The following is a 15,153-nucleotide window of genomic DNA, read 5'->3' on the forward strand; positions in this document are numbered from 1 at the left end:
TAAAACGGACGTTCTCCATCTGCTAGATATTTGTGATTTGGAATATATAGCCCTGTCAAAAGCTGTTTTTTTTTCAAGCTTCTTGATGTAGACATATCTTAAAAACCTGAAAAATAGGGTTGAACAATTTATCATTTTCTGACTGAAAGTGGGATTTCAGACGGTGGGATTGTGTGATCACTAAAGCTTCAGTTTTTTACAACACTCCTGACCGACCCAGGATGTGTGGTGTCAACGTCTACCTTTCAGATACACTAATTAATGAGACATGGCTACTGTGGCATGCAAACTCTGTGAAAACAAACTGATGTCTTTAAAGGTGGTGTGTGGAAATGTCAATTGTAATCTACATTAAGGACAGAGATTGGTCGTTACGACTCAGTACTCTTTGTTGCTACCTTCTTTGGGGATTACAAATATAACTGCTTCATTCCAAGAGGGGGGGGTTTCAGCATGTTGGAGTGTCCAGTTAAAGATCTCTGATAATAAGAGGAGATCTCCTGTCTGAATATCTTGTACCACTCATTTGGGCACCCATCACTCCCAGAACTTTTATTGGTCTTCAGTTTACTGATGACTTTGTCCAGCTCTTCTTCTGTTATTGCAGAGTTCAGAGGTCAGAGCTAACATTTTGGTGAGTACTTATGGAAGGCAGGGCCTGTTTTAACCAGTAGTTTTAATCTCCGTCTCATTTATATTGTCAGGTGGCGAGTACAGCATTTTATAGTACCTTTAAAGGCCTTGCAGTCTCTCCTCCACGGAGACTCTGCAGCCGACGCATCCGGTGCAGAATGGCAAAGATCTGCTGCAGAGGACACGGTGTGTCTGGTGTAAAATGGGGGTCAGGCTGCTGGTCATACACCTTCCACCTCCATGATGAGAAAAACTCCGCTGTGGGGTAGATTAAAAGTGAGTAGGGTGGTAGAGAGACATTGAGGAATTGCTGGTTGATGTTGAACCACTCTCTATTCTGGTTTGTTCAATGGAAACTAAAACAAGGACTAAAATCAAATGGACTCTATGCACAACTTCACCACTTCCTGAACTGCAGGAGGCTCCTTGTTTCCTGTCTTTCATGAGAGGACGAGCTGATTAATGCAGGTGTGTCTGACCTCTGTAACCACAACAGTAATGGTCAGACACCATCGCATTGATATTTCATACAAAACTCTGCCCAACTCAATATTTGAAACAACTTTCACGTCGTGTATCTCAGCATGAATATTGATGAGTAATTTTTGAGATCCAGGGACAAAATGCCAGCAAAAGAGGATCGACATGCGGTCAAGATGAGCGAGCCAGAAGCTTCTGCTAGCATGCGCAGCCCTCCCCGAGAGGAAGAGCAGCAGCAGGCACAAGCTAACACCAAGGTTGTCCTTGATGCCTCCTTTCGTCGAACTATTGAAGAAATAACGGCAAATATAACTAAGATGATTGACAAAAAGCTTGGATCGTTATCTCAAACGATACTGGCGCACGCCGAGCAATTGAAAAAAATCGAGGAGTGAATGGCTGAAGCAGAGAACAGGATTGCTGCAGCTGAAAGCACCTGCGAAGATGTGGATGCATGGGTTCACGAGCTTGAAAAGCAGATACACAGCATGGCTGAGCACATCGACGACCTCGAGAATAGAGGTAGGAGGAAAAATGTCGGGATTATCGGTTTACCAGAAGACAAGGAGGGGAGCAACTCAAAGTTTTTTGAGAGCTGGATACCCGACGTGCTCGGGATGGAGACGAAAGCAGGCCGTGTCAAAATCGAAAGAGCTCACCGTACCCTAGCGCCTAAGACGGGACCGCACCAGCGACCACGACCCGTTCTGATCAGATTCCACAACTTCGCTGACAAGCAGAGGGTGTTGGATGCCGCAAGACGCAGCGGGACCCTGAAGTTCCGGGAATCCTCCATTATGTTCTTCCAGGATTTGTCAGCAGCGGTGTTGCAAAAGCAAAAAACTTTTGATGATGTGAAGAAACGTCCAGTCCAGTCCAGTCCAGTTTATTTATAAAGCACTACTAAAAACAACAGTGTTGACCAAAGTGCTGTACAGACACAAAATACAAACAATAGAAATAGACATGAAAATATTAATAAGACAACACTGACAACTTTTCAGTAAAATACAGTCTCACACTAGTTAAAAGCCAAAGAAAATAAGTGACTTTTAAGACGGGACTTAAAAACAGGAAGAGAATCTGATTGCTTTATGTGCAGAGGTAAATCATTCCACAGTTTCGGACCAGCGGTAGAAAATGCTTGATAACCCCTATGTTTGAGATTTGTATCAGGAAGGTCTGCGAGGTATGGGTGTCAAGTACATGATGCTCTACCCGGCTACACTGAAGAATCCACCGTGGAGAGGCTAAAAGCTTCGACTCTCCTGCTAAAGCAATGACTTTTGTTGACACTCTCAAGTGAACAACACGTGAGTCACCAACCGGTCTGTTTATGTTTATGGGCAGGTTAATAATCTTAATGAGAGAAAGTTGTTGTGAACTGAATTTATTTGTGGGTGGTTTAGACATTTACCTTTTGTGATTAATGATGTAGGCTCATAAAGTTAAAATTGAGTAATTCCAAGTGACAGTCTTTGCCTTAATGTTCTGTTTATGGTAATCTTGGGTGACTGGTAATGTGACGTGTAAACGAATAACTTCAAGAGTGCATTATTCTTAAAAAAAAAAAAAAAAAGTCTTTTCATTCAAGTCAAGATGGGACCTGCCCATTCTTTTTCTTTTTTCTTTTCTCCTGTCTGAACATTTTTTGGGTGGATATTATCAGTTATCATTTAGATGGTGTTATTTGAGTTCAGAGAAGTTAACCAAGTTAGAGCTGAATGATGGAGAAGGTTAAGGTACTCCCCTGGTTATCATGTGGGGAAGGTTCCTCCCACAGTGCTGTTTGCACTTCTGTTGTTGGTTATTTGTGTTATTTGTTTTTTGTCTCTCAGCTGCGTTATAGTCGGGTGCAGGATTTACATGGAGAGTGTCGTGCATTTGAAAGCTTAAATGTTTTCAGTAAAAAAAACATCATGACTTGTAACACACTGAGGCCGTGTAGTTGGAATATTAAGGGAAGCCACTCTCCCAACCAAAAGGAAAAAAATATTGTCATCTTTAAAGCAGAACTATGCAAGATTTGCTTTAGCGCTCCCCCTACTGGTCTCCTGTGAAAGCTCACTGTCCTAAAAGTCCTCCACATCACGCCCCCCCGCCCCCCCACCCCGCCCCCGTTTGCAGAGAGCGTCCCACTCCCGTGTCCTTTTTTTCCGCTTGTTAGACAAAGGTTTTTTTCTGTCTTTTAGGTTCTGCCATCCGTGAGCCCCTCAGGGTGGCGTTGCTAACACTCGCGAGGGTTTCATGTTTGTTCTACGCGCTTTTGTTAAATCTTGTGCAGCAGCAGTTCCTCGCGCTGCCCGGGAGCTTCCTCCGGCTGCTCCCTCTGTCGTAGACATGCCTGCCTCACACACTCAAACTTACTGGAAAACAAACACACTCAGACCTGCTGCTTTCAGCTCAGTGCAGCGAACTCACTCGCGCTCACGTCTACCAGAGGAGGCGCCACTCCTCTTTATTTTTCAGTTTCCAAACGGAAATTAGAACCAATCAACACATCATGCAAAGATCGTCTATTGCAACACAACGACAGATCTCGCACTCCAACAGCTTTTATCCTTGTCCTCCCGTCTGAGCGCCGTAAAGCAGGTTTGTTCTCAGATGTCGTCGGGTCGCTCCTCTGAAACTGCAAGCGCTGTTTTCAGGACCCAGACCCCGGGGGGAGTGGAGGGACCGGAGAATCACCGGGACAAGTCTTTGTTTACCCCACAGGGATTCTGAAACACATTTATTGAGGTAGAAAAGTTGCAAGTTCTGCTTTAAAGAAAGAAAAGGTTGATATTGCTATGTTGCAAGAAACACACCTCAGTAACGAGGTACATTTAAAGTTGCAACAGTGTGGTTTTGATCAAGTTGTTTTTCGTCGTTCACCTCCAAAAGTAGAGGGGTGGCAAATACTTATTTGGAAAAATTTACCAGTTAAGGTGTCAAAATGTATTAAAGATAAATATGGACGGTTTGTACTGATTTCAGCCTCCTTACATGGGGAGGAATTTGCTCTCTTAAATGTGTATTGCCCATCATGTAGTAGTAGTAGTAGTAGATTTATTCGGTCAGTATGGAAAAAGAATAAAAATTGTAACAATTGTGTACGATGATGGCATCATCATCATCATCATCATCATCGTCTCCATCCACATAAGTTATTATCATCAGTATCAACAACAACAACTCATCAAAATCATCAACTACATCATCCTGTGTCCGAAGGGTTCAGGCTGAAGTCAAAACTGATTTTGCCTAACCCTTTTCAACCAAAACAAAATTTTCCATATTTCATAGGAGAAAAGGAATAAAAGAAAAAAAGTAGGCAAAAGACAAAGACAAGAAAAGACAAGAAAAAACAAACAAACGGGAGAAGAGAAAACCAGGCTAATATCTATCAATATCATTTACAAGATAAGAGGAGTCCATTCAAATCATTTTGGTTATTTTAGTTTATTTTCCCTGGGATTGATATTTTTCAAGAGCTAATCTTTTCAACTGCTTTTTAAATACTTTCAAGGTCTTGCATGTTTTTATACCCTCATCAAGTTCGTTCCACTTGGTGACTCCAATTACTGAGATACATTTGCATTTTTTATTTGTTCTTACCCTATTTTGTTTTTTAAAATGCAAGAGCCCCTAAGATTAGAACAATTCTTTCTATGTTCGAACATACCTTGAATGCAGTTTGGAAGATTATTATAGTATGCTTTGTAAATGACAGCTAATGTATTTAGATCAATAATGTCATATATTTTTAATGTTTTTTACGCCACAAAAATGGGATTAGATGGTGCATAAAAATCAGCGTGACTAACAATACTAACTGCCTTTTTTTTGGAGTAAAAATATAGGGTCAATATTGACACTGTAATTATGTCCCCATATTTCTGCCCCATAGGTAAGATATGGAAGGACTAAGGAATTATATAGTAACATAAGTGAGTTTTATTTAATACTGATTTCATTTTCCTATTACACCAACATTTTTTGCTAATTTTGACTTTATAGTATGTATATGTTGCTTCCAACAGAGTTATCATCGACTGTAATGCCTAGAAAGTTACTGGCCTGCACACGCTCAATTCATTCATTGACATTTAAATTGATGTTGCTCTTTATTGTCTTATTTCCAAAGATAATGTATTTGGTTTTACTCAGATTCATGGACAGCTTATTATTGTCAAAATATTCTTTAAGGAGTGTGAGCTCATGGGCCACTGTGGCCATGAGCCTGTGCAGGTCATTACCTGAGCAATAGAGACTCGTATCATCAGCATACAACAGGCACTGAGCATCATTTAATACATCAGGTGCGTCATTTATGTACAAATTGAAGAGTTTGGGGCCCAGTAAAGAGCCTTGCGGAACTTCATGTGTCATGAGTTGTTTTTTTGAGTTGACGTAGTTATAATGTACATATTGTTCTCTATCGCTGAGGTAACTGTTCAACCATGCGGCACCCACTTAACTTTTTGACAGAGGCTTTTGCCAAATATCCGATCTTGCAGTGGAAATTACTATTGTAGGAGTAAAAAAAAAAGTACATAAAATTTCATTATATGCAGATGATGTGTTGTTATTTATGTTAAATCCCTCTGTATCGGTCCCTCGTCTTATCCAGGTTATTGATCAATATGCTGCCTTTTCGGATATAGAGTTAATTTTTCCAAGTCGGAGACAATGCCTCTAGGTCATTTAAAAAATCCGCCAATTATTCCAAATCCTTTTCCATTCAGGTGGTCCCCCTCTGGGTTTATATGCTTAGGTATATATATTACACCTAAATTTAGTCAGTTGTTTCAACCTAACTTTATTCCTCTATTTGATATGATAAAACAAGATTTGGAGAGATGGAACGATCTTCCCATTTCATGGCTGGGACGAATCTCGCTCCTGAAAATGAATGTTCTTCCGCACCTGCTTTACCCAATACAAATGAGTTCCATCTTATTCAATCATAAAATAGTGAAAAAGCTTAATAGTTGATTTAGCTCATTTATTTGGGGTAAACGAAGACCACGAATCAGAATATCAGTGTTGCAGTCGTCCAGTGCTAGGGGTGGGTTGGACCTCCCAGACATCAAGAGATATCAGCTGAGTGCCCACTTAAGATATATAACTGATTGGGTTAAAGATGATGCTTCCTCAATCTGGCTTGATATTGAGAAGTACCTATCCAACTGCCCTTTAAAGAATCTACTCTTTATTGATTAATTGAAATGTATTAAAAAGCTTTGCAGCAACCCAGTTACAATTAATACTGTTAAAGCATGGAGGATCACGCAGCATATGGAAGGTAGATCAAGACTTACGTCAGTCTTCACCCCGATCACTGATAACCCTGATTTTCTTCCAGGGACTTTAGATGCTGCTTTCAAACACTGGATGGCTAGGGGAATCATCTCCCTGGGTGATCTCTTTGTCGGTCCTACCCTCATGACTTTCATTCAGGTTATGGAAAAATACGACATATCAAGAAATGATCTTTTTCGTTACTTTCAGGTCAGAGATTTTATTACTAAAATATGTCTTTGCTTGCTGATGTGAATGTCACACAAATAGAGAAACAAGTACTTCTCTCTCAGGGAAAGGCTGCCGTTAGAACCTTTTATGCCAGCCTGGGAGATTGCTCAGATTGTGGCACTCGGTCGCTGGGGGAGGTCTGGGAGAGGGAACTGGGTGTTGAGATAACAGAGGAAATGTAGGACGACATTTGGGATAATTCAAAGAAAATAACTGTAACCGGACAAGAGCGATGCAGTTAAAGATTCTGCATAGAGCACATGTTGCTCCTAACCGTCTCTCTAAATATAGGAAAGATATCTCTCCTGTCTGTCTTAAGTGTAAGACAGAAATTGGCGATCTCACTCACTGCTACTGGTCTTGTGATAAAATACAGAAATATTGGAATGATATCTTGTCTGAAATACAGAAGATTTTGAAAAAGCAGCTTGATTTCTACCCAGTTTCCCTTCTTCTAGGTCTTTCAAATGATCGTGCTAATGATAAATATCAGAAAAGACTGTGTAATGTCTTGACTTTTTGTGCCCGGAAAAACATTCTTATGCACTGAATCATAGATAAGGCCCCTTCACTGTCGGGATGGCACAGGACAATAATGGAACACATACCTCTGGATTTTCTAACTTGTCTTTTGCACTCCAAAACTGATGTGTTTGAACGAACATGGAAACCATTTCTTGACTACATTAATGAAAATGTTTCTGCTATTCTGACGAGAGTGTTTGTATAAAAAAACGGTATTAGTTTTCATTGTATTGCACTCTATTTTGCACGATGTACCTGTCATACTCAACCAGAACTGATTTTTGATTTTTGTGCTGCTATTCCCAGCTGATTGTTGTTTTTGTTGTTGTATGGTACTGATGTTTTGCTTTGCTTTGTTTTGTTTTCCTTTGTCTAGTCTTGTCTTTTGTATGTTTGTATATGAAGAAAATTAATAATAAAAAAAGTGGTGGAAACAAATGAGTGTGTATGATGGGATCTTTTACAGTATTTAGGAAATAAAAGAATTGTCTTTTCTTCGAGTGAAAAAATTTTAAATTTTAGCTTTTGAAACCAAGAGTATAAAGCCCCGAGGAGTTTTTCTGACTCTATAATGGCCTCAGCCATTTTTCATGGAGCAGTCGGCAGGGGCAGCAGCTCATCAGCTGCTGACAGTAAGAGACTTGACGTCCAGCGCTGTCCCCGGTGCTCCCTCCACTCAGAGGAGGTGGTGAGAGACAGCGTAACGACGGCCGAACTGTCATCCATGATGGACAATAGAGGACACAGTAAGCTCTCTGCAGAGCTCCGTCAGTGACAGGCTGCATCCATGCTGAGCCTTGAACTGTATATACTGTTCAAACGTAATTTTTTGGTATTTTCTCATTTGGAGAAGCTGAAATGTTCACTTTGACTGCATTCCATCTGATTTATTTGTGACATTTAGATATTTCCTTGACTGTTTGAGCGAAATCTCAGAGCTTCATGTATAGTTTTTGCTGTAGTTGCAAACTCAGCTGTTAGCCGGAAGCAGCAAACTTTTAAACACATGCCGCATGTCTGCAGCTGTATTTGGTGAGTTGGTAACTGCTATGTAATGATGATAACACTGATGAAATCTACATTGAAGGAACACTTACTAAAGATTGGGTTCCTTAATTCCTTGGTCGTAGAGCTGCTGTCTCTGTTTTTGGCTCACAGTGCTGAAATTGTTGTCCTTATTTACTTTTACAATCAGCTTCTGTTTACTGGATGAGTAGTGCTAACCCTGTCCACCTGACAGCAGCATCAGCCTGTATCCACAATTAATTAGCTCCTCACACCAGCCTCCAGAATGTATGGCGTTCTTTGTTGTAATTTCTAACCAAATAGCTGTCATCAAATGGCCATACGACTCTGGGCTTCCTGACCCCTTCTACCTGATTCCAGTGGGGTCAGTGCTTTGTTAGACCCCAGGAAGTCTCACAAGCCCATCCATCCATCCATTTTCTACCGCTTATCCGCGGCGGGTCGTGGGGGCAGCAGTCTCAGCAGGGATGCCCAACTTCCCCATCCCCAGACACTTCCTCCAGCTCCTTTGGGAGGATCCCAAGGCGTTCCCAGGCCAGCCGAGAGACATAGTCTCTCCAGCGTGTCCTGGGTCTTCCCCGGGGTCTCCTCCCGGTGGGACATGCCCAGAACACCTCCCCAGGGAGGCGTCCAGGAGGCATCCTAACCAGATGCCCGAGCCTCCTCAGCTGGCCCCTCTCGATGTGGAGGAGTAGCGGCTCTACTCCGAGCTCCTCCCTGGTGACTGAGTTCCTCCCCCTGTCTCTAAGGGAGTCCAGCCACCTACGGAGGAAGCTCATTTCGGCCGCTTGTATCGGGGATCTTGTCCTTTCGGTCATGACCCAAACTCATGACCATAGGTGAGGTTGGGAACGTAGATTGACCGTAAAATCGAGAGCTTCGCCTTTCGGCTCAGCTCCTTCTTCACCACAACAGACCGATACGACCGCATCACTGCAGACGCTGCACCGATCCACCTGTCAATCTCACCTCCATCCGTCCCTCACTTCGTGAACAAGACCCCAAGATACTTGAACTCCTCCACTTGGGCCAGAGTCTCTCCACCGACCTGGAGTGGGCAAGCCACCTTCTTCCGGTCGAGGACCATGCCTTGGATTTGGAGGTGCTGATCCTCATCCCTGTCGCTTCACACTCGGCTGCGAACTGCCCCAGTGCATGATGTAGGTTCGGGTTCGATGAAGCCAACAGGACAACATCATCTGCAAAAAGCAGAGATGAAATCCTGTGGTTCCCAAACCGAACCCCCTCTAGCCCCTGGTTGCACCTAGAAATTCTGTCCATAAAGATTATAAACAGAACCGGTGACAAAGGGCAGCCCTGCCGGAGTCCAAAATGCACCGGGAACAGGTCCGACTTACTGCCGGCAATGTGGACCAGACTCCGATTCCGGTCATACAAAGACCGGACGGCCCTTAACAAGGGGCCCCGGACTCCGTATTCCCGGAGCACCCTCCACAAGACCATCCAAAAGGGATGCGTTCGAACGCCTTCTCCAAGTTCACAAAACACATGTGGACTGGTTGGGTGAACTCCCACGAACCCTTGAGCACCCTATGGAGGGTCTAGAGCTGGTCCACTGTTCCACGACCAGAGTTACTATTGCAACAACACATCATCAACAGGGTAAAACTAACCTGTCTCACGACGGTCTATCCCAGCTCACGTTCCCTATTAGTGGGTGAACAATCCAACGCTTGGTGAATTCTGCTTCACAATGATAGGAAGAGCCGACATCAAAGGATCAAAAAGCGACATCGCTATGAACGCTTGGCTGCCACAAGCCAGTTATCCCTGTGGTAACTTTTCTGACACATCCTGCTTAAAACCCAAAAAGTCAGAAGGATCGTGAGGCCCCTCTTTCACGGTCTGTACTCATACTGAAAATCAAGATCAAGCGAGCTTTTGCCCTTCTGCTCTACGGGAGGTTTCTGTCCTCCCTGAGCTCACCTTAGGACACCTGCGTTACCGTTTGACAGGTGTACCGCCCCAGTCAAACTCCCCACCTGCCACTGTCCCCGACCCGAAGGTGCAGGATGCGACCCTCTGGTTCACTGGGGTGAACTCCAACACATGGCGGCTGAGCTGTGGGGCTATAAGCAAACCCAAACCAGCCTGCTGCCTCTCACCGCGAGGCAACGCCAGAGAAGTGGAGAGTCCAGCCCTTCTCCAGAGGTTGGGTTCCAGAGCCCAGCTGTGTGGAAGTGAGCCCGACTATATTTAGCCGGTACCATCTCAACCTCCCTCACAAGCTCAGGCTCCTTCCCTTCCAACAAGGTGACATTCCATGTCCCAAGTCTCTGTGTCTGAGGATCGGGTCACCGGGCACCCTGCCATCAGCTGCCAGCCAATCCACATTGCACCCGGCCCCTATGGTTCCCTCGGGTGGTGAGCCCACCGGAGGTCAGGCCCACGTCGTCCCTTCGGGCTGAGCCCGGCCGGGCCCCGTGGCCAAAGGCCCGGCCACTAGGCACTCGCTTACGAGCCCCAACCCCAGGCCTGGCTCCAGAGTGGGGCCCCGGCTGCGCCATACCGGGCGACGTAATGACCTTTGCTCTTTTTCTCTGCATAGGGGCTATTGAACTGCTCTCAGTCTGGCGCGTCACCCAGGACCTGTTTGCCATGGGAGACACTACTAGGGGGCATAAAGCCCCCGGCAACATAGCTCCTGGGATCATGCGGGCTCTCAAACTCCCCCACCACGATAAGGTGGCAGTTCTAGAGGAGGGTCTCACAAGCCCACAAAGTGTATTTTCATGAAACACTGCACAGATATGGGCTTCTGGCAGCAGTACTAGGCAGAAAGGTCAAGAGTTAGAGGGGGGATATCCAAATCCTATGCATTCAGAACAACCAGGAAACTATTTTCAGTGGTGGAGCTCACATTTGATGCTCTGCTGAGTATTTGGGCTGGTGTAGCTAAGTCATTTCTCTCCTGCATTGTGTTAAATGTACCAGCAAGATTCAAATATGAATCTGTTTTTCCTTTTTATTATCAAGTGAACAGATGAAAAATAAGATAAACACGTTGGATCTGAAACTATGTTGTAGTTGTCTTTGCAAGTTGCCTTTTTGTAAAATTCATTTTATGCCTTGGGCTCCTTGTGCTTGAGTGGCAAGAAATTGATGCTCAGTCACACACTGAAGATTTTACAGTAAATCAGAGGCTTGAGAGTAAAAAGCAAGCAAAGATGGACTGACAAGTTAAAGGATGTTAATTTAAGTTACAAGGCTCATGGAGCTGAGCAGATTATCTCATGGCTGGAAGAGTGAGAGTGAGAAGCTTTGGAACTGATTTAAAATTTAAAATCCTTTTTTAGTCCCACAATGTCACAGCAGCAAGTGACAGGACAGCATAATAAGAAAAACAGAGAAGTCAACAATATTGGGGGGGGGGGGGGGCAACAGTAACCGGACTTTGGTTATAACTTTTTTTTTGTTTTTTGTTTTTTTTCAAATTTTCGCAATTTGTTGAAACTGTCACCTTCAAATCCTCTCCTTTGGCTTGAATACAACGCTGCACCCGGGATTTTAACTGTTCAGAAGAGTCACCAAAACCGTGCGTAACTGTGCCTTTAAGATAGAACTTCGATTTCCCTCCCCCCCTGTATGCCTGTCTTACCTTTCCGCTGCCGCTCCAGTTTCATCTTTGACAACAAAAAGCCGTCGCCCGGGGCCAGATCAGGGAATATGGTGGTGGGGAGGCTGGCTGGTCACGGTTTTAGTCAAAAAATATGCTTTACGCACAACATTTGGTGCTATTTCTGTGCGTAACGGGGCGTCCTGTGGTCTGCTGTCTGCTATGATGCGGCCATTTCCGGGAGCCTTCGTCTCCCTGCTTCTAATAACCGCCTGAGGATGATCTGTCTGGATCTCTACAATACTCCATCAGTTCTGCAATGTCATCAAAAGTCCTGCGTGGATCTACCAGGACGTCTTCTTCAGTTTTTGTGATGTTTTCCTCTGTTCTGGAAGTGGATTGTTGTCCTGTGCGTGCCTGGTCTTCGTGATGTAATCTGATTACTCTTAAAGGGCCCAAACCACTCATAAACCCTAAGAATCCTTCTTAAAGAATGTCTGCAACATGGTGAGTGTTTCTGCCGCTGTTTTCCCAATAAAAAACAAATGTTTTGACGAGTGCATATCAGTGGGTATCCGCCATCTTGAAAAATCTAAGAGGGGGGTGTAACTCTGTCAAAATACACAATGACTGTCAGCTGACCACTTCACTGGGGAAGACCAAACCTGGCACAGTTATGCATGAGGTTATCCTGTAGCGACATCTAGCGGCCAAAGTCGGAACTTCATTGTATTTTTTATTAATAGAATTAGTGTCATGCCCTGTGCTTCCTACAACCTCGTGGGGGCGCTGGGGTCCTGTTCTGTGTGTGTCTGCCCTCATGTTCTCCTGCCTGGTCACCTGCCTGCTCCTCCCTGCCTGGGAGTTAACAGACAGAGACCAGGCAGTAATCCTGTCTGGTCTCTGTCTGTTAACTCCCTAATGTGCTGCACCTGTCCTGCCCCCTTTATTAAGCCCCATCTCCTGGTGTGTCTGGCCGGTTCCCTGTGGGTCTGTCCGTGTGTTCGCGTGTCCTGGCCTGCACCTGCTGTGTTTTTTGGAGTTTCCCCAAGTTCCTGGTTTCCTGACCTCCTGAGTTCCCTTTGGAAATAAAAGACCCTTTTGTACTCTGCCTGCTGCCTGCGCCTGGGTCCTTCCACCTCCACACCCCTGACAATTAGTCGGTTACTTTTGGGTCCCCCCTCGTAATAGTAAATCTAAATTTAAAGGACATACCGTATTTTATGCACTATAAGGCGCACATAAAAGCCTGTAATTTTCTCAAAACCCAACAGAGCGCCTTATAATTCGATGCGCCTTTTTTGCGGGAATTACGGTAATCACCCTGATCACATGAGCAAACAACCCCTGCTTGCTAAGCTGCTAAGCTAGCTAGTTTAAACAGAACGGAGCACGGCACGCAGCTGCACAGCCGGCCGACGTGGGGAGCGGCTGGACGCCAGGCGGCAGCCTGCGCGCTGCGACTCCAAGAACAGCCGGCCCCGCCCGGCAGCCCGCCGCCGGATGCCGGGAGCGGCCGGCCGGCTGCGGCTGAGCTGTCGGTGGGGGGCTTCACTCAGGAGACGGCAGCTGGCTGAACCCCGGTGACCGAGCGAGTTCGACCAGTCGTGGCCGCTCTGAGCTGCACATCCGTGACACTTTACTCACACATTTCAACCGAGAATGTCACCACCTAGACTGCCAATATGTATTTCGCTCATACTATTCTATACATCCTATGCGCCTTAAATGTGGTGCGCCCCATGTATGATTTTTTTTTTTTTTTAATAAAAGCCATTCATTGACTGTGCGCCTATTAATCCAGTGAGCCTTATAGTGCCGAAATAGGGTAGATATATGTACATCAGGTTTGAGCCCAGCTGCAACCCTGAAACAGGTAGACAAGAGAACACATCAGCAGAAGGAGCCAGGCAGAGACACATATCCACTTTACTGGTGAGGGGACACACAGCTGACTCCATCAGGGCAGTTTCCTTCATCTCCAAGGAGCTGCTCATCCCCAAGCTTCGTTATTACAATATTGGTGAGCGGTCATATCTGATAACACACATTCTTCTCTGGGTACACAAGCTGGCAGTAATTTCCCACTATATGCATGATGGGCTTTGGATTACTATGCCTTTATCCATGGGCCATTACAGGTTAAATATTCCAGACAGAATAAATCATTAAGTGTAAGAATGAAGTAATGATAACAACTGCATTTCTCCAACAATGTACAATACAACATAATGTATATATGCAAAGGATTGCACTGGAGTGATTATTGCACATGACAGCTTGTCAGTTGTCATTTGGTGAATGTGTGTGTGGTTCTGTGCTGGTTGTAATCTATCTATCGATCTATCTATCCATCCATCTATCTGTGTCACTGATCTGACCCTGTTACACTCATTAGATTCAGCCCAAGTGATGTGTGTCCATGGTAAAGAAGGAACACTGTTCTCACTACAATAATACAAAATCTGATAGGAGGGTCACTTTATTCAGGGACCGCAGGAGAACTTTGCATCTAAACTATAGTTCATTCATCCCACAAGGGGCAATTCATTCGTCACTTTCCAGTGTGCCTTTACAGTCATGCATACATTCAGTGAATAGCACGACCTAAATAAATAATCCATAATCAAAGTGATTAATCTTTCAAGAAAGATATCTTAACTGCAGGATAAAAGCAGGTATGATAAAAGATAAAGCATTTGAAAGAAAAGCAGGGCAGTATAACAGTGATAAAAACAAACAGAAAATGTGTCAAGAGAAGATCCTCTAAAAGTCATTTAAATTGCTGTTTATCAGCTGATAGCGAGGGAATGAAGACTTTGGGAAATAGTCTCTTCTTCTTTGTGGCTCATTAGATCATCTGACAGCTAAAGAGAGAACTGTTCTGACAGAACATGGACTGAAGTATGATTCTTTCTGCATCCTTTTAATCAAGACTTAAATTATATTGTATAAAAGTGTCAAATTGATTTGGTGGCAGAATGAGGTAACAGTGTGTGCAGGATAGAATTTTCCACTCTGTTACTTTGACACTGTATATTACTTGTATTTATTACCTCCGCCAGGAGGTTATGTAATCATGTCGTTTGTTGGTTTGTTGGTTGGTTTGTTAGCAAGATCCCGGAAAAAGTAATTGACAGATTGCAATGAAAACTTTGTGGAAAGGTGGGTCTTGGACTAACTTAGAATTGATGAAATTTTGGGTGATGATCCGGATCACTGTCGGGATCCAGGAATTTTTTAAAGGATTCTTTATCATTGAGAGGTAGGGAGTCTTTCACAATGGTTGGGCAGGCCCGCCGACAGGGGGACAAACCCCTGGTTCACAAGGACGCACCGCTTCCGATGCGGAAGTGGGAAGCGCCGCGCACCGCCTGTCAGATCGGCGCCCTGTTAAC

General features: G+C 44.4%; 1 long non-coding RNA gene and 1 pseudogene across 1 annotated transcript; both read left to right on the forward strand.

Annotated features, from left to right (window-relative positions):
* Positions 1-15,153, forward strand: part of LOC115397996 (tight junction protein ZO-2-like) — a 151,621-nt pseudogene that overhangs the window by 92,557 nt on the left and 43,911 nt on the right.
* Positions 30-14,497, forward strand: LOC115397997 (uncharacterized). Its single transcript, XR_003932548.1, has 3 exons — positions 30-977; positions 9,747-9,749; positions 14,483-14,497. It is a non-coding gene; the product is annotated as an uncharacterized LOC115397997 (long non-coding RNA).

The sequence above is a fragment of the Salarias fasciatus genome, chromosome 12 (assembly GCF_902148845.1).
Source record: "Salarias fasciatus chromosome 12, fSalaFa1.1, whole genome shotgun sequence".
Taxonomy (NCBI): Eukaryota; Metazoa; Chordata; class Actinopteri; order Blenniiformes; family Blenniidae; genus Salarias; species Salarias fasciatus.